At 37.4% G+C, this 27301-nt stretch overlaps 1 protein-coding gene and 1 long non-coding RNA gene across 2 annotated transcripts in view; one reads left to right on the top strand and one right to left on the bottom strand.

The window, feature by feature from the left end:
* Positions 1–27301, top strand: part of LOC123876114 — a 243757-nt gene that overhangs the window by 116460 nt on the left and 99996 nt on the right. The gene's annotated exons all lie outside the window — the stretch shown is intronic.
* Positions 1560–13627, bottom strand: LOC123876136. The gene is made up of 3 exons (XR_006798266.1): positions 13617–13627; positions 5854–5858; positions 1560–1657 (listed from the first exon to the last, which is right to left on the bottom strand). It is a non-coding gene; the product is annotated as an uncharacterized LOC123876136 (long non-coding RNA).

The following is a 27301-nucleotide window of genomic DNA, read 5'->3' as shown; positions in this document are numbered from 1 at the left end:
ACGCGATCCACGCGCGAACTGTGTCCCTCCACACTCGCAAATCTGCACAGCCTTGTTCGTAACTATGGACAAAACCCTTTGTCGCGGACCAAAAACCGACATCGGGGAAAGACGCGAAGCACGAACGCGAAGGCGTGAACAACAGTCGTCGCGGGCTTTCGCGGCCGTTCGCGCCGCGAGTGTAGAGCCCGTGCACATATGTGCCGTGAAGGTTTGCGCTGCCGTTAGCATATTTATCAGGTCACGTGAGCCCGGCCTGTTTACTGTAGCCAAATGGCCACTTCTTCTTGTTTTGTGAACATCGTCGTCAAATCTGTGGCAGAAGTAAAACATTTAAATATCTTTAACAAGATAAGGCCCAGACAGAAAAAAGCATGTCTCGGAGTCCGGAATGTCCGGAGCTGCCGGAACTGGCATTCCGCAGACGAGCCGGAAGCGAGACGACGAGAGGGGTGTCGCTGCGATACATTACTCGCGGGCCGCTGACGGGGGTCCAATGCAAATTGTACATTGTTAATGACTTCCAAGCATGATATGTTTTTTAAATAGTTGGACGTCCATTAAAACGGTTAATCTACTGTTATCGTTTTGTTTTTTTTTGCTTAAAGTTGTATTTTTAATTAAACGAGTTAATAGTCATATTTTTATGATGTCGTTTTGTTGTGTCATTCTAAATTGTTATGTCAATTAACCAGTACCTACTAAAATTGATCAGAAAAATCGCCTGGTATTTGTATGTCAGAATCAGTCACCGACCCAAAAAGAGGGGTGTTATAAGTTTGACATGTGTATCTGTGTATTGTCTATGGCATCGTAGCTCCTGAACTAATGGACCGATTTTAATTTAGTTTTTTTTTGTTTGAAAGGTGGCTTCATTGGGAGTGTTCTTAGCTATAATCCAAGAAAACTGGTTCAGCCGTTTGAAAGTTATCAGCTCTTTTCTAGTTACTGTAACCTTAACTTGTAGATTAATCTGCCACATATATTTTATACATCCATTTCTATAAAATAATAATAATTTGAGTTTATGGGAGGAGGTTAAAAATCATTATCTATATGGAAATAATTATATAAGTTCATATTATTATAAATAATCCGTTCTTAAATAGTCTTGCCTCTCGAAGGATGTGATTACATCCTTATTGTTCAAATATTAGCATTTAAATGTCTTTCGTCACGTGATCTTAGTAGTTCGTGAGAAGTCGGATATGTCCAAGAGACCATTTCCTCCGAATAACTGCATTCAGCGCTTGGACTTGTGCACGTGTTGCCAGTATGATGTGAGCAACAGATGTTACAGTTGGTTTTGAAATTGTGTTACGAAATACGGGATTGTTTCCTAGTCTCTCCTCTGGTAATCACATCCTTATTATTCAAATCTCTCTTCTCTTCTTCTTGTCCTTATCCCACGCTATTTAGGGTAAGACTTTGAGGCTTCGAGGTCATTGGCAGGCGTCAAATATTAGTAGATTTGACGCAGCTAGTTAATTTTATCCATCTTAGATACATACTATTTCCTGAGAGTTGAACGTATGCTTACGCATGATTACGCACGAAACGGTTTTGCTCAACGTTCCTGATACGAACCGCGATTACGGTTTGGAACGCTCTTCCGGCGTCCGTGTTTTCTGCCACGTAGGTATAAGTAAGAAAGTAACTACTAACTAGCCTTCAAAACAAAGTGAATAGGCATTTTTCTAGTGGGCAACAATTTAGACCTCATCATTGCTTGATATTCGTCAAGCGCATGTCTTTCCTACAATAAAAAAAACAACCATGCGAACCAGAAAATCATTGAATCAAAATCTTTGTAGGTAGGGTTTAAAAGTACGTCACGCAAACTATTCATAATTAATGTGGTTATTTGGACAGCCTGTATTGAATTATTGGATCCGAAATGGATACGAATGTACACGGAATGCCGGATTGATTTTTTAATGTTAGAGCACTAAAAGCTTCCAAAAAGTTCGCCTGAAAAGCAGAGTAATTTATCGCTCTTATTGAAATAGGATTAAGGGATATATTTCTTTGAGGCTGGACATTTCGAAGTACATGGTTTTGATTACACGACAGTGGCAAATGGAATTTTAACAGGCAATCAAAAGCAAGGACATGTGTAGGGCTAGTACGAGTTTTGATATTTCGAAAACACTACAACGTGAAAGGGACCTAAACCCTCTTGCTTTAAACTCGTACCTTCTTGGGGCGCTGGAAGTTATGTGAAGTGCGCAATAGAGGCTAACTAAGCATGGAAATTGTGATTAGTGGTGGTGGTATTCTTGCTGCACATGTGTGTGTTTTAACTAATAATGAGAACACGTTAACATATCAGAAGTCATCATTATATTACCGTTATACTATAACTGTCAAACTACAGTGCGCTCTACACCTGACCTTAAATCTTTACGTTAGGTATATGAAAACATGTATTATTGAAAAACAACCTATCCGATGGTACGTAGTAGTTATCCATACTAGGTAACGGTAAGTGTTCTACCAAGGACCGATTTTTGACGTTTTGACAATATTTGTATAAGAAATCCGCCGAAATGATAAAATTCGTTAGCTAAATGTTATTTGGCAATTCAAATATCACCTTAAGTACATGTAGTGTTCGACACTCGAAATCTATCGACGTTTTCGAGGTGTCAAAACTCATACTAAAAGCACCGTTATCATCGGATCGCGTGACAATGGTAATCCACATTAAAATAATTATACAGTAAAGGTACCACGCTGTTGGACTCTGAAGGTCGCAGGTTAAATGTCGCGGTTACATTGCGGGTGGGAACTACAACATCTGAAAAGGAGGATATAAATCGTCATCACCATCATCAATAGCCCTGATTCCCTTTCTTCGAGACATACAAAAAATCAGCCAAGTGCGAGTCAGGCTCGCGCACTGAGGGTTCCGTACTCGGGTATTTTTTAACCCCCGACCCAAAAAGAGGGGTGTTATAAGTTTGACGTGTGTATCTGTGTGTCTGTGTATCTGTGTATCTGTCTGTGGCATCGTAGCGCCTAAACGAATGAACCGATTTTAATTTAGTTTTTTTTGTTTGAAAGGTCGCTTGATCGAGAGTGTTCTTAGCTATAATCTAAAAAAATTGGTTCAGCCGTTTAAGAGTTATCAGCTCTTTTCTAGTTTTCTTGTAAAAAAGAAGGTTAGATAACCGTTAGGTTCATAATATTATGTCAATAGACAAATGTCAAGCTCTCAAGATGGACGTTGCCTAAATACATAATTATTTATTTGAAAATGATGTTTTGGAAAACTCAAATACTTTGGATCGTCGGGGGTGTTATAAATTTTTAATTTACACTTGTGTTTTATAACTAGCCAACCCACAATAGCTTTGCTTGAGAGAAAGTTCTACAAATCTTTTTCAATATTTTGCACGATAAATCAAAAATTATTATACATAAAAATAAATGAAAACCTGTTTTAGGATGTACAGGCTTTAGATGGTACAGTTATCTTATTTTGAAAATCGAAACAAATTTTAATTTTTTTTTTTATGATGTAACCACAAATTCGCGGTTTTCAGATTTATTCAGACAACAAAGTGATCCTATTATGGTTCCGTTTTTCCTTTTGAGATACGGATCCCTAAAAATTAGATTTTTAGAGCATCATTATTTTATTTACACAAACAAATGCCCACTTTGTTACGTAAAACTATAGGATAAGTATAGCGATATCTAGTGGGTTGAATTTTGTACATCGCATACGATGTACATAATTCATGTGAGCCGTTTACTAGTGGGAGTTACATGAATTGATAAGGGTTCTTCCAATATTCTTTTTATAATTGCTTTTGAATTCTCCGAAAATATCTGAAAATGATTTTATAGACTCGGATATATACACGGCATGGTACCGGAACGGTAAATCGCTTGGCGGCACGGCTTTACCAGTAGGGTGGTAACTAGCCACGACCGAAGTCTCCCACCAGACCAGACTAGAAACCCCCCCCCCCCCCCACACACACACACTAATAAGACCTTTACCACTGCGCCAGGGAGGCCGTCAAATGATGTTGATGATGATGACGATGCGTCGACTTGATACATCTGGCACTATGTAGTTAGAGAAGCTAAGTACAACAAAGTTTCGAGTGCAGCTACAAGTTTTAATTACACCCCTTCAATTAATTGCAATTGTGTCCTCTAATAGGATTAATTTGTTGTAAGTACTCGAACAGTTGAGGCTGGGTTACGCAAGTTACATGAACTACGATTATTAAATACAAATCTTTGAGCCCTTGTAACTTTAAACCTACATATCATGGCTGGGTTACGCAAGTTACATGTACATGAACTACGTTTATCACGAAAAATACAAATCTTTGAGCCCTTGTAACTTTAAAACTACATATTTTTAGAGAAATCTGCAATACCACAGACAAAGACATTAGTTTCTAGAATGTGACTACAAAATTTCATAGAATTTGGTCTATTCAAACGGGAATCATACCGCGTTTGTATGGAGGAAGTGACGGAGAATCCCCTGTTAAGGATAGCTGTGTATTATTCTCATCATCATTCGTCTCTACTTTGAATGAGGTTGGTTTTGCGTGTTACAGCTACACTCACGTATTTAGTCGTCGTTAGGAGGGGGGGGGGGGGGGGAATCCACTTAATCACTTATGATTGTTCAAACGTTAAGGTATACATAACTCAAGAACAGGAGACCGAAGTCCGAACTACTAGTCTATCATATTACTCTATCACCGCTATTACATTGTTTGATAAAGATTATTATCAAATCTACTAACCATGGGCACATCATGGGCACCCATGGGTCTGATTGAATATACCTACTAATTACAGACAAAGCAATTGAATACGCTCACATAAATCAAGCCGTCGATAAAATCTCTACTTGAACTATACAAGTTTAAATTAAGCTTACCCAAGATTAAAATAATGCGGGACAAATCAGGCGAAGTTGGTGCCAACTAGGGTTTGAAAATCGGTCTATTTTTCAGCTCCGGAGTCGGATACTCAGTGTTCCGGAGTTTCAATATTACATTGAAAACAATTTTGAATATTTCTAGCGCTTCAATGGATATTCAAGTCTTAATCAAGAAATTAAAAACAAATCAGTAAAAAATGAAAAAAAGACTTTATTTTACGACCTGGTGAAATTAATTTGTAAGATTTTTCTTTTATTTTTTTAACTATGTTGTCCACATGTTGTCCATCGATTAAATTGGATTATTTTTACCCTATCAGCGGCTAATAGAACAAAGTCTTTATAGATTGTATACATGTACAATCTATATATTTAGCCGCTGAAAAAGCTCAACTTTTTTCTAAAAATATGAAAAATTGACGACACCTCCGATTTTGCAAACGAACCTGTAATCTTTCGAATCTCCGGAGTTATACCAAAATCGGAATTCCGGAGCTCAAGCCCTAGTGCCAACTTTCCTCATTAGCTGTATCGGGTGCACGGCTAACGGCATCCCGGCTGAATAGCCTCTACTCTTAACTATATGCGGGGGTAGTTTACTAAAATATTGATCGTAAGTCGATACAGTGGATATTGACTTTATTAAATAACGAATGTAAACTTATAATGAAACTTAGGGGCAGCTTTTCAATCGCCACAGTATAGTTTAACTGAGCAATAAATACGTTTACCCAAAAAGAGGAGTGCTATGAGTTTGACGTGTGTATCTGTGTATCTTTCTGTGGCATCGTAGCTCCTAAACTAATGAACCGATTTTAATTATTTTTTTTATTTTTTGTTTGAAAGGTGGCTTGATCGAGAGTGCTGTTAGCTATAATCCAAGAAAATCGGTTCAGCCGTTTGAAAGTTATCAGCTCTTTTCTAGTTACTGTAACCTTCACTTTTACTCTACACACTTACACTTACAATTTACTTAATTGGTTTTCATATTGGAAATCTGTCAAAATATCATTCGTCAGTTAGTCTATTTGGCGATTGAAAAGTCCACCCTTTTAAAGAAAAACTTATCAGGACATTTTTAGGGTTCCGTACCTCAAAAGGAAAAATGGAACCCTTATGGGATCACTTTGTTGTCTGTCTGTCTGTCCGTCGTGTCAAGAAACCTATAGGGTACTTCCCGTGACCTAGAATCATGAAATTTGGCAGGTAGGTAGGTCTAATAGTACAAGTACAGGAATAATTCTGAAAACCGCGAATTTTTGGTCACATCATTAAAAAAAATTAAAATGTGTTTCAATTTCAAAGTAAGATAACTATACCAAGTGGGGTATCATATGAAAGTGCTTTACATGTACATCCTAAAACAGATTTTTATTTGTTTTTATGCATAATAGTTTTTAATTTATCGTGCAAAATGTTGGAAAAAATATCCGAGTACGGAATCCTCGGTGCGCGAGTCTGACTCGCACTTGGCCGGTTTTTTATTCATTTGCGGTCTGGAAATAATTCAATTTCCGGACCTGTCCAAAACCAAAGAGTAGAACATTCGGAGCGCTCTCTATATTTTATGGACAGATTACAGATATATTGATTAATCTATCTATATTAATTTGTTTACAACCCCAACTAAATTGCTCGTTAAGTTTAGCAAAATATTAATTGAGTTAACTGAATCAAGTTTGTTCCTACTCGTATATCAATGTCATTTTTAAATCATGTTAGAAAAATAATGTTATCTATGTCCACCAAAAAATGTTTTACGTAATCTAGACTTAGTATTTGCGTAGGAAGTGCTATCACCAATTATTTAATTCATTAAATTATTATTTTTTTGAATTTGTTTTAAAAATATTCTTATCAAAATCCGCTTTTAATTCGATAGTTGCCTGTCTCTATTATGCAAAGCTGCAGGAAGTTGGATATTTGCTTTTTTTTGATAAGATTAATAATTTCCGTCACCTCCATATCGTGCGCTGCGTGGCGTATGGACGTCCCTACAAGAGACATAGTAATTGTCCAGCCAGGACATCTGTCGGTTGACAATAATGATGATGACGATGATGAAACAGATTAAAAAAGAAGGTCTATAATCTGTTTAAGGACAATAAGAGCGGTTACGCACTCATCCGCTCCGAGTCCGTGAAAACACGGATATAAAAACTCAGACCGAACTCGGACATTGCTCATTAATCCGATCTCGGATCAAAATCCAAGCTAATTCAGTGGACCTCTTTGACATAATTATCCACATCATATTATGTGCGATTTTATTTAGAATTACCTACATGTACCTAGTATAGTGATAAGCAGTTCCTTCTGTAGCTATATAGAGAGGCATATTCTCTAAGCGAATAACCTCTGAAAAAAAGGCACATCCGAGGTATTCTCACGGATGACGATGACGGAGAGAACTCGGATGACGGAAATTGGAGCTAGTGCGTTAGCTGCCTAAATCCACCTAATAATGGATGAGAAGAGCCAGCAAGAAACTTACCAGTAGAGATTTCTTTAAGAGCGATGAATAAAGATTGGATATTATTAAAAACACTGCTGTGTAGTGTAATGAGAGAAGTTGTTAGCGGATCGGAACTTTGCCGGATCGGACTTGAATTATTTTAATCTGAGTTTTCCTGCAACTTAACTTGAACTCGGGGGCAAAGTTGCTGGAGTTTATCGAGCTGTTGGGCATAACGTCTCAGTTCTTTCTAATTAACGAGATTGTCCGAGATCAGTGTTTATAATTGAAACTTTTTTCTTATTAATTTGTTATAGTTGTTTTGTTTTGGACATTTTTCTTGTCTTCTCTAGTATTTTTGTCTTTTATTTTTCTGTTTCATGTAATTTGATTATTTAGTATCACTTTTCGGTACAGTTAAAGTAACGGTTTTGTTTGAAATATAAATTCGTTCAGTATACATCACAGCTTTATTTTTTCGAGGTCTGATGATTATTGCATACCCCACAGCCAGAGGAAATCTAATTGTTTTAATGAATTCTTACGTTTCCAATTTATAGTAAGCCCTCACCTTCTCTTTTATGCGTAGTTCTGTTTTTCTATTAAACTAAACTGTCTTCAACTTAATTTGAATTCAAGGGCAAAGTTTCTGGAATTTGTGGAACAATTGGGCCGAGATCTGAAATCAGTTTTTATAATAAATACTTTTCTTTTGAAATTTAAATTGGTTACAGTTGTTTGGTATTGGTCATTTTCTGGTCTTTTACTCTTTCCGTGGTTTTTTCTTCTTTTTTTGTTGCTTATCATGTACTTTGAAAACATAATTGATTCTCTTGACTATATCTATCTCTAATTGATTTATTTTGGTAACATATTTCGTTAAAAATATAGTTATGTTTAGAAACTACATTAAGCCGGTGAAGTTTTTTGCTTTATTTTGTCGCTTCTTAATGCAATGAGACGTTGTTTAAAGGCCCAACGTGCTAACGTTTTCAATTAAATAAGGATGTCTTGGTAGTCTGCGTTCTTTTATCTACTGTGCTTTCTTTTTTCTATTATTTTTTATTTAACTAAGTTTCGTTCAACTTTGAATCAGTAACAAAGTTGCGGGTTAAGCTGTTGAAAATAATGTCTTCTCAATTCTTTCTGACTAACGAGATTCCCCGAGATCAGTGTTTATAATTCAAACTTTTTCTTTTCAAACTCTAAATTGTTTTAACTATTTTGTTGTTTTGTTTGAACGTTTTTCTCGTCATCTTCCCTGCCTCGTTTCTCGTTTATTAAGTAATTAATCATTATACTTTCTTTCTTGTTATTTTCACGTCCTCTTTCTGTATTGCTTAAATTCCTTAAATCCAATATCTCGTATCTTCAATTAAATTAAATATTGTCTAGGTATATTAATTTTCTTCTGGATTTCATTAGCAACCCATCTTTTACTATATTCATGTTTTTCTACTAAACAAACAATCAATTTTCCCCCTCTTCATTATCATTTTGCTATCATTCATTAGGAATGCATAGCTCTAATAATGTTACAACTTTCAAAGTTTCCTTGATTGCATTGAAATTATTTCATCCCAGCTCTTGCAAAGAGAAAGTTAGCAAAAATTCATCAGCCGGCCGAGATAAAGTCTTATTTTTAGGGTTCCGTACTTTAAAAAGCAAAAGGAACCCTTACGCGATTACTTCGTTGTCTGTCTGTCTATCGTGTCTCTCTCAAAAAAACCCGTTTCTTCCCGTTAACCTAGAATCATGAAATTAAGCAGCTTTTACTTATAGCATATGCAAAGAAAAAAATCGAAAACCGTGAATTTGTGGTTCTGTCACAAAAAAAAAATAAACACTTCTGTTTCTAGGCATTAACTTGCAATACTGGTTTGAGATTTCTTGTACGATAGCGCGGAACCTTTCGTGTGTGAATTCGACTCGCACTTGGCCGGTTTTTTTCTAATTAAAGAGATTTCAAGTCAGTTATAATTGAAAGAAATTTTGTTTTCAACTCTGGGTTTTTCTGTTTCCTGTCTTTTCTGTGTTGTATTATTTCTTTGAGTTCTGAATTATTTTATTTCCTGTCGGCACTTCCTGTTTTCTCGTCTATTTGCTGTATGAATTATTATTATTAGGTAGGTAATTTCTTTACAGCTTTCTTAGCATAGCATTATTTAAGGGTACGATGTTAATAAACAATCTTGATTTATCGCGCAGTATGTCAAAAAAAATACCTGATTAGGTAAGGAACCCTAGGTGCGCGAGTCCGACTCGCACTTGGCTGGTTTTTTTTAAATATTTGGTTTACTATTTTATTGATATAAATTACAGAAACGAAACTATGTTTTCTGTACTCTATTATGGAAATAATGTTTTCATAAAACATTCGGGATTCAATTCGATAACATAATTTAATTTTTTTGTAATTGGTTGGTGACTCAAAATGGGTTTTGAGTCCACCCACTGAGTTTGTGTCTTTTAATTTATTTAATACACATATTCTACACACTACACACTATAACATACCCTGATGTGTATATCAATAATAGTAATAATAGTAGTACGTTTGCAATTATTGCGCCAAGTACCTGTCTTTATCATTTGTTTGGGATTGCGTAATAGAGAGAGCCCTATACTAACTTCTCTCCGTGGATGGAGAGTACCTACGCGTAATAAAAAGATTAGGTTTAGCCTTATTCAGCCTCAAACGTGCCTAACAAGTTAATGTGAGGCCAAGGCGCTCTCCCGAACAATATATCATCCAATTAGGTAGATAGGTAATCGTTCAGAAATTAATTGGATTAAAAGAGTCCGATTATTTGGATTCTAGACCTGGCTGCGTTTTGGCTTAATTTAATAAACAATCTATAACTGAGCAAAATATCCGTCCTAGGTTTCTAACAAAAAACCGTCCAAGTGCGAGTCAGACTCACACACCGAGGGTTCCGTGCTACAGTCGTATTTTTCGACATTTTGCACGATAAATTAAAACCAAGTGGGGTATCATATAAAATGGCTTTAACTGTACATTCTAAAACAGATTTTTATTTATTTTTATGCATAATAGTATTTTAATTTATCGTGCAAAATGTTGGAAAAATACCCGAGTACGGAATCCTCAGTGCGCGAGTCTGACTCGCACTTGGCCGATTTTTTTTTACATAAATTAGTTGGTTATATGATGGTCTTATCATGACTGCCCTTCCCGCCACTGCTGCGGCCTGGTGACCGTATTGAACCCAGTCTATTGCCATAACGTTATTTTGTGTTATCCTTGTCACACCTCTCCAAAAAATAATTTAAAAATAAAATCTTATAACCAAAGAAAATTAATTGGAACAGTGAAACGCGATAGTGATATATAGTGGAAGAAGAATTGAACTCTTCGGATTATAATCAAGGCAAGTTTAGATTTCTGAGAAACATTTATTTTTTCTACCTGCTTATATTATTATGTTATAAGACCAACGTACCCGCTAAATTTCATGATTCTAGGTCAACGAGAAGTACCCTATAGGTTTTCTTGACAGACACGACAGATGGATAGACAGACAGACAGACAGTGATCCTGACAGTGATCCTATAAGGGTTCCGTTGTTGTTGGACGGAACCCTAAAAATGGAGTAAAATAAAAAATATTTTATAACTCGTAATGTGTGATTAGAACAACATGATGTGATGCTGCGTGTTAACAGTAATCATCTTCAGTCTAGACGCTCGTCTAATTAGATATCTAACATCACTAACAAGTTCGTTTATGGTTCAAGAGATACAACTCACTGACAGACAGACGGACAGCGGAGACTTAATTAGGTCCCGCTGGCAGCCTTTGGGTAGGTACAGACCCGAAAAAAAAAAACATAAAACGTGGATTATTTGCTCGAAAGGTGAATAATCGCATTGCAGAGTTACAAAAATTATCTGTACCTTTTTGGATTATCATAATAAGTAGGGATGATAAAAAACAGCAGAAAAATATTTGAAAATTATGCACCCTCGGACATAATAATTTGAAAATTTAATAAAATCTTCCACACGTACCTAAGAGGTACGGAAATATCCTTAACGCTCGAAAACGCTGCGTTATATTATTTTTGTCTGTGAGGCCACGGCTTTATACTTCTGGCGACAGAGTGAGGAAAGTCTCGGTCCTGAATCGACATCTGTCAAAATATATTGGGCTACTAGCTGATGCCCGCAGCTTCGCCCGCGTGGATTGGTCAGATCCCCTGCAGCATCAGGATTGAGGAGTTGGACTCCAAATTTTTTATGAAACAATGTCGCGAAGTTCCTCTATCGATTAAAAAAGAAATGACGCAAATCGGTTCAGAAATCTCGGAGATTTCGGTGTACATAGGTAGAAAAACACAACTCCCTTTTTGAAAGTCGGTTAAAAAAGTAGCCTATGTTACTCTCTGGTCAATTCTCTACTTGTCTGTGAAAACCCCGTCAAAAACGGTCCAGCCGTTCCGAAGATTAGCCTTTTCAAACAGACAGACAGACAGACAGACAGACAAAAATTTTAAAAATTTGTGATTCAGTGTTGGTATCGGTCGAATAACCATATGAGCTTAATATGAGGTAGTTATTTCGAAATTACAGACAGACACTCCAATTTTATTTATTAGTATAGATATGTGATGTGAAATCCATGGGCCTACTAAGCCACTAAATAATATTTCTTACTATCTCAAAGTCTTTGACAGAGTGAACTAGAATTAGGGAGCTTTCGGTTTGATCTTGAATCGACGGTATGTCAAATATTAGGCTATGGTGACGTAAAATCATAGAAAAATAGGGCTACGTCAGGGCTACCTGCGTCAAAATGAACTAACATTTGACGCCTACTAGAGACGTTGTGTCCTGTGATGGTGTGCCGTGTCAGCAACAAGAAGTGTCTATAACTCGGTTGCGCTAAGTTTGCACCTCACTGGAATGCGGCGCCTCTCCCTTCTCCCCGCTCACCTCCCCGCGGTCGTCTTGTCGCGTCAATACGGTTAGCATACCGTACAGCTAAGCGTCAGTGTGACGTAATCGACGCGAAGTGCAAACTTAGCTTGACCGAGTAGTTAGATTCTCAGGACACGTGACCAAGTGAGCCCGGTCTGGTAGAAGACCTATCCAATTTTATATTATGTGCCATTCTCGCGTAATACTCATAAAAGTCCAACTAACCCAGATTTTGCAGAGAACTTTTAGAGCACTGATTAGCAGAGTAACGCATAGCGTCGCGTTACCTCGGTAACTCATTACGGACGACCCAGTAACACGTAACATTAATTACCTCTCCACCTCAAGCCTTATTATACTCGCTTCATCAATTTTTAATTTCTCAAACTGTAGTGCTATGAATAAATTTATATGGCCCTACTCTGGCTACCTTAATTAGCTGAAATTATAACAACATCCTTCCAAAAGGTAGCCTAGTCTCAATCTTCCGTTACCTTTTTATGCATCCGTACCCAATAAGGCTCTTTATTACTATGCCTCCGCTGTCCGTCCGTCCGTCTGTCTGTCAGCGGGCTGTATCTCATATATCGTAATATACGCATTATCAGAGTTGAAATTCTCATTACGGACGACCCAGTAACACGTAACATTAACTACCTCTCCACCTCAAGCCTTATTATACTCGCTTCATCAATTTTTTAATTTCTCGAACTCAGCTTGACCGAATTGTACGTTTGCGCAGCGCCTAAACGACATGGCTGTGGCCCAGCGCTAATAATATTTTTATGCAACAGCGTCCTAGGGCACGCCGTTGCTATAGCAACGCAATTTACCCCTAATCCCCTCTATTTTAGCGCGCGATCCCCTAGCTTAAACCCCTGTACAATACCCCATATAAAACTTATTCAAGCAACACACGAAAATAGTCTCTAAAGTCATACCAACAAGTATGTTTATCGTATGACGTTGTTACGTTACCTGAAAGTGACTTACGTTGCATTATTCGTCAGCTGTCATAGGGCGTCTATCACACCGTAGCGAACATATGTCAAGCGGAGACATTTTAGTTCGTTAATGTCTAGTTGCATTATTTTGTACGTGTAACGCGTTTAGCTGCATAGATTAATGTGAGGATGTATTTGGGTAGCTTAATTATAGACATTATTAATGTTAGTTTCACTTATGTTAACTGCCGGAATTGTAGAGACGTTCTGTCCTTAAAATGTGATGTCTTAAATGTGTTAGACAGTTTTGTTTTATTATTAGATATCAACCTTAGCTTAGTAATGGGATAGAACCTACATGCAAAAGTGTCTACAAGACCCGTGGTTGGGACAGTTAGTTAGTTTTCATAGTATACAATCGAATATTATGTAAATGATAAAAAAGCATGGATTTGACTTGCTCCAGCAATGCATGGAAACCCTTAAAAAGAGCAGTAAAAATAATAGGTCGTAATTACCCGCGTAAACTTTTTGTTTTTAAAGAAATCGCCCGCATTGTATGTAGCACCGTGCACCGCGACCTCTCAAACCCTATTCACTGAAGGGGTTCCTTGTTGTTTTGTTAATACATAATGAATGTTACTTTATCGTGCTATTTGTAAACACTTTTTTGGGTTCCGTACCTCAAAAGAAAAAACGGAACCCTTATAGGATCGCTTTGTTGTCTGTCTGTCTGTCTGACCGTCTGTCGTGTCTGCCATGAAAACCCATAGGGTACTTCCCGTTGACCTAGATTCTAGAATCATGAAATTCGGCAGGTGGGTAGGTCTTATAGCACAAGGAAAGGGAAAATTCCGAAAACCGTAAATTGTGGTCGCATCACAAAAAAAATTAAAATGTGTTTCAATTTTCAAAGTAAGATAACTATACCAAGTGGGATATCATATAAAGAGCTTTACCTGTAGATACATTCTAAAACAGATTTTCATTTATTTTTATGCATAATAGTTTTGATTTATAGTGCAAAATGTCGGAAAAAATACCCGAGTACGGAACCCTCGGTGCGCGAGTCTGCCTCGCACTTGGCCGGTTTTTAATTTAAAGTAACTCTCTACTTCATTTATAGGGTACGAAAAAGAGCTGAAAGTAAGAGAGTTTTGAACTACTTAAATTTAAAGTCTCTTGAAGTTTGTGCTACATAAACTTTTTGTTTCTTTGAGTTTTTGTAAAACACAACTCGGAAATATAGAATAAGATAATGAAATGAGTGACATAACAATAATTTATCTTAGTAATTGGCATTGTTTCGTTAGGAAAGGAAGAAACCTCTTAACTCCTAATTTGATTCGGAGTTTTTTTAGATTTTTGGTTTCAATTCGTTTCAATTCCAATTCAATTCCACAATTCAACTCAATTCAAACAAATTATTCAAAGTATGTACTATTATACTCCTTTTGATGGTCAGCAAAGACCATAATCCATAACTCCGTCATATCTAAACTGATTTTAATAGCGATTTTTTCCATTCTTGATGTGTAGGCTAGCATTATAGTACTATACTTATTGAGTTGATATACTTAGTCGATAATTAATCATCCTTATCAAATGATAACATATGACGTAGTAACATATGGGGAAGTGTCGATGTCTAATGTCTTCGGGATTCGGATGAAGCGACTCATATAATATGTATTAGTATGATATTGATCCAACTTAGGGAAGTACTAACCTACTATTAATATATATATATACATATAATATACTATAAGTTCGTTTGATCATCTATTATCTACTAGCCGATGCCCGCGACTTCGCCCGCGTGGATTTAGGTTTTTCGAAATCCCGTGGGAACTCTTTGATTTTCCGGGATAAAAAGTAGCATATGTGCTAATCCAGGATATTATCTATTTTCATTCCAAATTTCAGTCAAAGTAGTTTTTTAGTTTTTGCGTGAAGGAGTAACAAACATACACACACACACACACACACACACATACAAACTTTCGCCTTTATAATATTAGTGTGATTATTAACATCAAATACTTCCAGATTCCAGACATACTTTCAGATCCAGATTCAATAATCTAAATGCATACTTGTACAAGATAAAGTTAAACAGCACTTAAACCCTGACTACCCGCGAACTGCCGATATATAGCGATAGATATACGGCCGAAATTAATACTTAATATAATCAATCTATCTGTAATCCGTCGATAAATTACTTAGTAATGTTGTTATTCGTTAAGTCTTTTTGGCAAATAACAGCGTTGCTAAGTAACTTATCGACAAGTTAAAGATAGATTGAGCATTAATTTTGGCCGATAGTAAAATTGTTTTTCTGTCACTCGGTGTATTTTAATACTGTACTATATTTATTATTTATATTTATAAAGAATTTCTTCCTCTGTCATTTGATATCCCACTCGACACAGCAAAATTTTATTCCCTTCCTTTTGTATTTGCCGTAGTCGGGTAAAAAGGACAAGGTGACCGACTGACTGACTGACTGACCTATCAACGCACAGCTCGAATTACTGGACGGATCGATGGCATGCAGACAGCTATTTTGACGTGGATATCCGCTAGCACAGGGTAACTAAAATGGGACCACCTCGGAAGTATGTCCTACCAAACTATTTTTTTTTAAATCAAAATCGGTTCATATTTGGTGAAGAATCCCGTAACAAACATACAAAAAAAAAACATACAGTTAATAGAAAATATCCTCCTATTGTTGAAGTCGATTAAAAAATGCAAATAAAATAGCAATCAAATAGTTTCATTGGCCGTTTCGTTCAGTATACTGCGATTTATTAGCGGGCCCCATCTGCATCTATTTACGGAAGGACATATAAACGAACATTCAACAATAGTTTACAATAAGTTTGCCTGGATAGTTCTGAAAATCATTTTACTGTTTTTTTATTATTTTTTATTCAGATACAAGTTAGCTCTTGATTGCAATCTCACCTGGTGGTAAGTGGTGATGCTATCTAAGATGGAAGCGGGCTAACTTGAAGGAAATGGCAGTTTTCATTAAACCCATACATACCCCTTTGGTTTCTACACGACATCGTACCGGAACGCTAAATCGCTTGGCGGCACGGCTTTGCCGGTAGGGTGGTAACTAGCCACGGCCGAAGCCACAGCGCTTACCACTGTGAATCGAGGTTGAACAAATAAAGCTCACAAAAGAACTTGTAACTGTAATAAACACCTATTTGCATTATTGTGTTTGAGTTAAATAAATACCTCATTAAAATTCTTTGTTTGAATTCCCATTTTGTAATATTTGTTTATTAAAACATTGTCAAAAGTAAAACCATTAAATGTTGAAAAACACAATTATTTTATAAGCTTTTGCTTTGTATGCAAATATTTCGAATTAAGGATTCTATTGGACCGATTTTGATCAAAAGTGCAGAATTCAACTCTGATAACGCCAGCTGAAAAAACATAGAATATTCCATAGGTACTTTCATACTAATATTATAAATGCGAAGGTGTGTCTGTCTGTCTTTCTGCTACGTTTTCACCGCCTGTTTAACCAATTTTGACGAACAGTACAGGATTAGCTTACATCCCTGGGACGGACATTGGCTTAATTTTTGCCTCGAAAAATCAAAGTTCCTAATTATAACCTACATTTTCGCATTTATAATATTAGTAGTCGTGATAGCCTAGTGGTTATGACGTCTGCTCCTCACTCGGGAGGTCGGTGGTTCGATTCCGGGCAGCACCTCTAACTTTTTGGTGCTATGTGCGTTTAAGCAATTAAAGATCATTTAGCTTTGAAGGTGAAGGAAAACATTGCCTGCATGCCTGAGAGTTCTCCATAATGTTCACAAAAGACGTGTGTGAAGTCTGCCAATCCGTATTTGGCCAGCGTGACGGACTATGGCTTAAACCTTTCTTATTTTGAAAGACCTGTGCTCAGTGGACCAGCGATGGGTTGTTCATGATGATGATGAATACAGGGTGTATCCAGAACGCTAGCAAAAACGAAGACAGGCAATAGTACTGATGATAACTGATGAGATACCATAAAAAAAAGAAGAAAAAATTAAAAAATCCTGTACTTTTTAAAAGTTCACAAGATATTGCTAATAAAACATCTGACTGAGGCTAGAGGTCAACGAACGTTCCGTAATTAGGTCTCTCGAAGTCGTCGTCGTAGGTGGGGCACTGACCCGAGTTTTGCACGCTGTACATTGCGGGTAATCACTAAAACTACAAGATAAGGCAAATGGTTATTGGCATTAGATTGTGATAAGGTAGTATAACGTTAAGTTTTTGCTAGCGTTCTGGGTACACCCCGTATAATACGGCGCAGTGTGAGCGGCGGCCGCAAGATTGCGCCCAAGAATACCATAAAAAGCGCGCCCTTGCATATCCGTAGTAAACAAATAGCGGCGGCTCGCGGGGATGATGGCTTTGTTACACGCCACAGTCACCAAACTGACTGTGCACATCTGGTAGTTCATAACTTCACAACTACTTTTTGTTAATAACAAAAAGCGGCCAAGTGCGAGTCAGACTCGCGCACCGAGCGTTCCGTACTCGGATATTTTTTCCGATATTTTGCAAGATAAATCAAAGACTATTATGCAGAAAAATAAATAAAAATCTGTTTTATTATGTACAGGTAAAGCCCTTTCATATGATACCCCACTTGGTAATTTTTTTTTTAAATTTTACTTTCAAAATTGAAAATACTAGTTATTTGTTCATGAAGACATTTTAATTTTTTTCGTGATGTAACAACATATTCACGGTTTTTAGCCTTTTTTCTTTACTTGTGCTATAAGACCTACCTTACTCGCATGTTCTTCGTTCACGCCCATCGCTTCCTATTTTTAACCCCCGACCCAAAAAGAGGGGTGTTATAAGTTTGACGTGTGTATCTGTGTATCTGTCTGTGGCATCGTAGCTCCTAAACTAATGAACCGATTTTAATTTAGATTTTTTTTGTTTGAAAGGTGGCTTGATCGAGAGTATTCTTTGCTATAATCCAAGAAAATCGGTTCAGCCGTTTGAAAGTTATCAGCTCTTTTCTAGTTACTGTAACCTTCACTTGTCGGGGGTGTTATAAATTAATTTACACTTGTGTCGGTAAGTATGCAATAGCGCACAGTTTCGACGTCCATCGTGTTGCAAAGGCAAACGAACTAGTGCGGCGGCGTCGCGATTAATTGCGCGAGTAGAGCAGTGTGTGGACGGGGGGTTACATATCCATAGTAAACAAACAGTGGCGGGTTGCGGCGATGATGGCTTTGTTACATGCCACAGCCACCAAACTGACTGCACATTTGTAGTTTATAACAACTTTTTGTTGCTTTTATGTCTTTCGTTCCGTGACCCAAAAATCAGTGCAGGCCCATTCTACAGGCATACATTCTATTTTTTCATAGCTGACTTAAATGGTTAATAATAAACATCTATACATTAATTTGCCTTAGTTTGCTTAAAAGATAAACAAATCGTAAACTGAATATGAATAGTATAGTCGAAATAATGTTAGTTAGCATCTGGATTTTGGAAGTCAAGGCCCCCTTTGTCTTTGAAGAAACCGAAATATGAATATTTCCCTTATAATTAACTAATTCGTGTTTTTTTTTTTTGGCGTTGAGAGTAATTTTTTGGACGTATCTTCCTCATGAAATTCCATGAATAAAATACTCAACTAAAATAATAAACAACGGCAACGCCATATTTTAACATAATTGCCGAACTTCAAAAACAAATGGTTATTACATTTCGGTCTAAAAACTCCCGAGTGTACTGTTATTCTCACAATGCACAAAATAATATCATTTTTGCTTTTAAAGTTAGGCTTTTTGGGCCTCCTTTCCAATGGATTTTTTTCAATTAGGTTGGAAAGTTTCCAACTAATGGAAAAAATCGTCTACCGAGTTGGTTGCAGTTGGCACTTGGCAATTACAAAGTTATTTTACCTGCGGGGTCATTCACTCAGTGATCATCACTGAATGAATGAAAGCTGATTATTCGATATTTATTTTTAGTCCATTGATAGATTTTCTACGTTTTTTTTTTATATCGCTCAGTGAAACAGCAATGTAACCATCAGTCCATCCATTCTTCCAGTAGAGTAGACCCAAGCAATGTCACATGGGATTTTGATGGCTTTCATAGTTTCATAGCTCCTGATGATCACTGAGTTAACAAATCATCCCGCTTGCTTAGCTATTTTTACCCGACTACGGCAAAGCCAAAACGAAGGGTTATGATTTTAGCAGTCTATGTATGTATATATGATTGTATCCACATTATAAATGTAAATGTGTGTGTGTGTCTGTGTCTGTGCGTGGGTGTGCGTGTATGTGATCACGATAGTTCATCCTGACGCAACTGTCTATTCTATCTTCCTACCTGCGTAACTCTTGTACCTAATTAGTATAAATTAAAACTCATATAGATAATAGTTATTATTAGTGCATATTTTTATCTTCTAATGTACTCATTTGTTATGGACTAAGAGCCAGCGCATGCAAGACCTTCATTATTTTATAAAAGCTGAAAGTTTCCATGCGTATTGTCCCCAACACAGGGAGGAATGATCCTCCTTATCCTCCTCGCCCTTAAACTTTTAAACCTTAAGGGCGTCTGCCGGGACGAGTGTCTGGAAAAACATAACTGATTTCTAATATTATTCCGAAGAGAATAAAAAAATAAGGCTTTACATTTGGACGTAAGATTTTTTACACTTTTATTACCTGTTATCTCCCAAAGCCACCATGATCCAAACTTCATAGTCACTAATCATTCCTCCCTGTGTTTAGGACAAAACGCTGAGAAACTTTTAGCTTTTATAAAATAACGAAGGTCTGGCACACGCTGGCTCTCTTTCTAACACGAGGTCCTATTAGCGTCATTGCTGACCCATAACGAAAACTTGAGTAGGTAGGTAATATAACTACTTAATATGTTAATAAGTAAACAAATTAGTTATTCAGACAGACATATTAAGTATGTAGGGTCCTTTGACTCCAACATAGAACGGATGTCACCCGTGACCCGACTGAGGCGAATATAATATAATATGATACACCCTGGCGCAGTGATAAGCGCTATGATCTTATTAGCGGGAGGTCATGGGTTCGATTCCCGGCGGGGGAAATTTGGAATTTTATACTTTCTAAATTCTCTGGTCTAGTAGAAGGCTTCGGCCGTGCCTAGTTACCACCCTACTGGTAAAAGACGTGCCGGCAAGTGATTTAGCGTCGCGGTACGATGGCGTGTAGAAACTGAAGGGTATGAGTTTAACAAAAACTGCCAATTCCCTTCCAGGTTAGCCCTCTTCCGTCTTAGACTGCATCGCCACTTACCACCAGGTGAGATTGAAGTCGGAGACGTCTTAACAACTAGACTATTACCGCCTATATCTAAGACCAATGTGGCACTCTAAATACACAGAGTAGAACAGAAAATCAATTATTGGGTCAATAATTTGTAGTATTTACTGTTTTTAGAGTGGAAAAACTCCACAGTAGGTGCACTTTTCCGTCGAACGATGAGTTTACGTTTATACCCGTAACAACTTGCGAAAGCTCCCCGGAAGAACTCTTGAATTTGAAAAGTTGTTCGGAAACAGCAAATTATATTTAATGTAACTTGTTTTACTTCGCTGATCCGGTGAATATAACTTGCTGGTTCTTCTCGGTAGGAACGGCATTCCGAACCAGTGGTAAATTATTTGACGATTCAAAAGCACTTGTCTATTTGAATAAAAATCTATTCTATTCTATTCTATTCTATTCTATTCAATTCTATTCTTAGTTTTGCCACAGTCTAAAGAAGTACTTCATACAGTCGAGGGAGACGTATGGTCTTATTAGTGGGAGGTTCCGGGTTCGATTCCCGGCATGGGAATTTGGGATTTTATATTTTCACACTAATATTATAAAGGCGAAAGTTTGTGTGTGTGTGTATGTTTGTTACTCCTCGCAAGAACTACTGGACGGATTTAGCTGAAATTTGGAATGGAGATAGATAATATCCTAGATTAGCATATAGGCTCCTTTTATCCCGGGAAGATCAAAGAGTTCCCACGGGATTTCGAAAAACTTAAATCCACACGGATGAAGTCGCGGGCATCAGCTAGTACTATATAATGGCCTATGGCCAAAAGCCTGAGACGGCTCTTGGCATAGTCCACCACGCCAAGTCAGATTGGCAGAATTCACACACTTTTGTGACTACTATGGAGAACTCTCAGGCTGCAATCTATAGAGCGACACTGTTAAAACGAGACAGCGTTATACCGCTGGCATGATTCTGTCTCGTTTTAACTGAAACTTAACTCTAAGCAAAGTCAAAGTCAAAGATTTTAACCTCAGACATACAGATTGCTTCATGATATTTTACTTCACCGTTAAAACAAGTGATACTTATTCAATTGTTTAAAACGTACATAACTCCAAAAGTTAGAGGTGCGTGGCCGGGATCGAACACCCGACCTCCCGACTAGGACGTCGACATCTTAACTACTACCCTATCACCGCTTCACCGCAGAATAATATATTAGGACTCAATAAATATTAATGATCAAGCTTCTGCCCGAGATTGATTATGAGAAATGAGTGGATAAGAATAATATATTGTACTAGCTTACTCCCGCGGCTTAGTCCGTGTGGACTACACAAATTTCGAACCCCCATTTCACCCCTTAGGGGTTGAATTTTCAAAAATCTTTTTTTAGCGGATGTCTACGTCATCTATCTACATGCAGAATTTCAGCCCGATCCGTCCAGTAGTTTGAGCTGTGCTTTGATAGATCAGTCAATCAGTCAGCTTTTATATATTTAGACTAAGATGGCGATCTTTCTGGTTCAGTGGTTAGCGCTGTGGAAGGTCCCGGGTTCGACACCCAGCAGGGGAAATTGAGGAATTTATAATTTTGTTTCTGGTATTGTGTGGTGGGAGTCTACGTTAGTTAGCCCTACCGCCAAGCGATAAAATTTGATTAGTTTTAACCTATTTCTTATGTACAATTTATGAAGACTTTGTACTGTATAAGTAACCGCTAAAAACCCTTGACTTTCTTCTATAAATATGAAAATCGAAACTCCGGTCATGTTCAAGATAGCTCCGGTTTTCCAAACGAACCAGTAAAACTCCGAAGTTATACCAACATCGGAATTCCGGAGCTCAAGCCCTAGCGTTAATACAAAGGAAGCTAAGCAAACAGAACTCGGTGTGACCGATAAAGCGCTTATCGTGAACAAATAATTTAAACATGGACTTTAAATGTAAATATGACCAGCCGGGTCTTATCAAATCTTAGAGCACCTTGTTAGCATAATATTTATTACAGTTATAAGTAATATCGACATCAAGTTGATACATTTAATTAACTGGATGGAAAGTTTCAATACATTTATTATATTACTAGGGGATGCCCGCGGCTTCGCCAGCGTGGATTTCAATTTTTTTTAATCCCGTAGGAACTGTTTGATTTTCCGGGATATAAAGTAGCCTATGTCCTTCCCCGGGATGTATACCAAGTCTGTACCAAACATTAAAATCGGTTCCGCGGTTGGGCCGTGAAAATGTAGCAGACAGACAGACAGACAAACAGACAGACAGACGGACAGACGGACAGACACACTTTCGCATTTATAATATTAGTAAGTATGAATGGATTTAGTGAAATTTTTAAGAAATCCTATTTAGCGGGGGTCTACAGACTGTACCCGCCAGAAAATATTCAATTCAATTTTTCAATTCAATTTGATTTATTTGCTGATACAGATATACATACAGGTGTGAATACATTTATTGATGACATGATTACATTCTGAGGTTACGACCCTCAGAAATCGAAGCAGAGAAAGAAAGAGAGATATTTTATACAGACAAGTGATATTTAATTTTTTCTATGTTTTTCTTCACTGTTAAAGCAAGTGATATGTAATTGCTTAAATCGCACATAACCTCTAAAAGTTAGAGGTGCGTGTTCAGCATCGAACCCCGGATAGGAGGCCGACGTTTTAACCACGAGGCCATCACGGCTTTACAACAAAATTACATGATGTTTAACTCAACGTTTTTCCTCTTTTCAGGTAATGTAAGCAAGATGAGAAATCTGAATTGGAGACATAAAATAAAATGAACATTGAAGACTCTTTCAGGTAATGTATCATGTAAATTGTAAACGAAATAAGAAATGTTTGAGAAGCGTACATAAAGGGAATTAATGTATGTGAAATTGTACGACTTTGAAAGGCGGGGTAAGTTATAAAATTGAATTAAGTAACATTTAGTAGCCGTCTCAAGGCTTAACTCGATCAAGAGTTTCGGCTTTGAACCGTGCTCGCCTCTAATCTAACCACTTAGCATTAATTATTGTTTTGGCCTATTTCATTACCCTACTGCACCAAAAGGAGGATAAGTAATGTTTTTACTCTACAACGGCTAAGCCAAACGGAAGGGTTATCATTTTAGCAGTCTACGTATGTTTGTATCTATGTATGTTCCACCGTAGCGCCTAAACTACTAGGCCAAGGAGACAAGTGAAGGTTACAGTAACTGGAAAAGAGTTGATAACTTTCAAACGGCTGAACCGATTTTCTTGGTTTATAGCTAAGAACACTCTCGATCAAGCTTACCTTTCAAACAAAAAAAAACTAAAATAAAATCAGTTCATTAGTTTAGGAGCTACGATGCCACAGACAGATACACAGATACACACGTCAAACTTATAACACCCCTCTTTTTGGGTCGGGGGTTAAAATTCTGAGTTCATAAATATAAATTACAGTTATAAATAATAAGCAGTTTATGTATGTATATTATCCAGTCATAGTTAAGTCTCTAGTTAAGTATAGGCTTTGACCCGGACTTTGTAACAACCCAATTCATAATTAATTTCTCATACACTAATATTTAATCCGATTAAATATGGGCATGAAGATTTAGCATATCTATACTATCTATACTATTATAAAGAGGTAAAGTTTGTGAGTTTGTTTGTACGGGGAAATCTCTGGAACTATTGAACCGATTTTGATAATTCTTTCATCATTAGAAAGCTACATTATTTTTAAGTGACATAGGCTTATTTTATTTTCAAAAAATTAGGGATCCTTACAAAAATTGCAATAAGCTACCTGTGCGAAGCGGGGCGGGTCGCTAGAATAGCATAAATAATACTATCATCATCCATCATGATCAAGCCATTGCCGACTCACTACAGAGCACCGGTCTCCTCTAAGAGTGAGAAGGGTATTGGCCATAATCTACCACGCTGGCCCAGTACGGATTGGACTTCACACACCTTTGAGATCATTATGGTCAACTCTTCGGACCTATGAGTGTTTTAAGAAATTAAACATCACTTGCTTTAACTGTGAAGGAAAACATCGTGAGAAAACCTGCATGCCTGAGAGTTCTCCATGCTGTTCTCAAAGGTATGTGAAGTCTGCTAATCTGCATTTGACCAGCGTGGTAGACTATGGCCTAAACCCCTCTCATACTGGAGGGGGCCCGTACTCAGTAGTGGGCCGGGCGATGGGTTAATCATGATGATGATTAAAAGGATCGAGCCAACGTGTTGCTCCTATACAATAACATAGCAAACATTTGTTCACAAAGTCGGCAACTTCCCGGCTTGTTATGACTAAGTTCCACACAAACTCACTTATGTTATACTTTGCCTCAAGTTAAATAAGCATAAGATGTTTTTAATGTTGTATTTCTGCTTTCGTCTCTGTGCCTACCATTTTCATGTATTTAACCAAGAATATATATTTGTATTGACGACATAGCTTATAAATCTTATAATACAAAGCAAGATATAACTTAAAATTTAAAAAAACCCCGACACAAAAACCTCTATAAGACAACTAGAAAAGAACTGATAACTTTCAAACGGCTGAACCGATTTTCTTCGATTATAGCTAAGAACACTCTCGATCACTTACCTTTCAAACAAAAAAAAAAACCAAATTAAATTTGGTTCATTCGTTTAGGAGCTACGATGCCACAGACGTCCGACATTTTTAACGTCCGTTAAAAAAGCGCTCAAAATAGAACAAATGCATTCCCAAGTATCTGTTCACACGTCAACGCTTTTTTAACGCGCACTTTGTATTGTCAGCGCAACGCCGGGTTTTAACGCAACGCTTTTTAACGCTCGTGCGAATTAGGGTTTAGGGCTAATTCGCACGAGAGCTGTTTTAACTAGGGCGAATTAGGGCGTATGTTCATGTATCAACAGTGGATGTCTATCGATGTAAAGGTATTATATCTATGGCAAAGACATAAGTGCATAGTTGATATTGATCTTAAAGCACTCTCAGAGGTAACACTACAATGTGGTAACACTTCATCTCAATTCCGCACCATCTCCGAGGTATAAACTATAAACCAACCGAGTGGAATGATATACTCGTCTAGCCGAGTAATAACATGGACTCTAGTCGTTACCCGGAATACTTTGTAGAGAGAGAGCCAGCGCGTGCCAGACCTTCGTTATTTCATAAAAGCTGAAAGTTTCTCTGCGTATTGTCCGCAACACAGGGAGGAACGACCAACGACTATGAAGTTCTCACACACACATACACACACACAGACGCACACACACACACACACACACACACACACACACGTACGCAGCCAGCGACAGAGTTTTCCATGTGTGAAGCCAGCCAATCAGCAGTTAGCCAGCGGGTGGACTATGACCTTAATATACTGAGAGGAGACCCGTATGAGTAGTAAGCGAGAATTTCATCATTAGATTCCATTTCCAGTTAAATGCCAAGTTCATTTAGCGACTCATAGTAATTGTTTCATTTCAAATAATAATATCTACGATTGTTGAGTAAGTAAACACTTATCCAACAATCGTAGATATTTATACTGTCTATTTGAACCTTTTGAACTGTAATAGGTAACCTTGGGCTGACATTGACTTAGGTATCGCACTTACTGTCATAATAAGGTTCACCTTTCCATTTGTTAAACGGATTAACGACCGAATTTGATAGGCTTTTGTGAGCAAAGGTTGGAAATTAAATAAAATGAAAAGGCCATTAATTGTATGAAAGTCGACGGGAATAGTTTGGGCATTATTACTGCTTTTAATTTAATTTTCGTTTGCTGAAATTATTTTTTTCTTCGCAGTGATTTCACTGGCGATTTTTCACGGAAAGTGATTTTTCAAGGTTCACACAATCGTTTTGCGAATTAATTCATCTATGAGCTTTTATGAACATCAATAATTGCGCTGGCTTTTCACGAAAAAGGGGGGGGGGGGGGGGGAGGCGGGCGGTGTTCAATCACCAACGCGTTGCTTGGTGGTTTGTTAACGCGTTTCAATCGTCACCATAGCTCGTTACTGTCGAAGTTTTAACACGATATTGGCTTATTATATTCCGCCAACGCTGAACACTTCCACGGGGCGTCGCTGCAAGTTCCCGCGACTAATTAGAGTGTCGAGATACTACTATTGGAAAATCATCAAAGAAAATGATCGAGAATTCGAAAAAATTGCTCGCATATCCTACGCTCCGCCTCCAGAAAGTGGGAAAGGCATTTGTGGGAATGAGTGTTATATTTTATAATAAAATTCCACAGTCAATTTTAGACTTGCCTTTACACAAGTTTAAAAAAATTAAGCAATGCGCAATGCAATCACACTAATATTATAAAGGCGAAAGTTTGTATGTGTGTGTGTGTGTGTATGTTTGTTACTCCTTCACGCAAAAACTACTGGACGGATTGGGCTGAAATTTAGAATGGAGATGGATTATACCCTGGATTAGCACATAGGCTACTTTTTATCCCAGAAAATCAAAGAGTTCCCACGGGAATTTTAAAAAACCTAAATCCACGCGAACGAAGTCGCGCGGGTATCAGCTAGTTGCATAGTATAGTATGGCATATTATTGTAAATTGTAAATTGATCACTTGAAAAGAGCAACCGCCGAGTTTCTTGCTGGTTCTTCTCGGTAGGAACGGCATTCCGAACCAGTGGTAGATTATTTTGACGATTCAAAAGCTCTTGTAAAAGTTTATTTG

The sequence above is a fragment of the Maniola jurtina genome, chromosome 21, assembly GCF_905333055.1.
Source record: "Maniola jurtina chromosome 21, ilManJurt1.1, whole genome shotgun sequence".
NCBI classification, from domain to species: domain Eukaryota; kingdom Metazoa; phylum Arthropoda; class Insecta; order Lepidoptera; family Nymphalidae; genus Maniola; species Maniola jurtina.
This window is presented reverse-complemented; position numbering and strand designations above follow the sequence as displayed.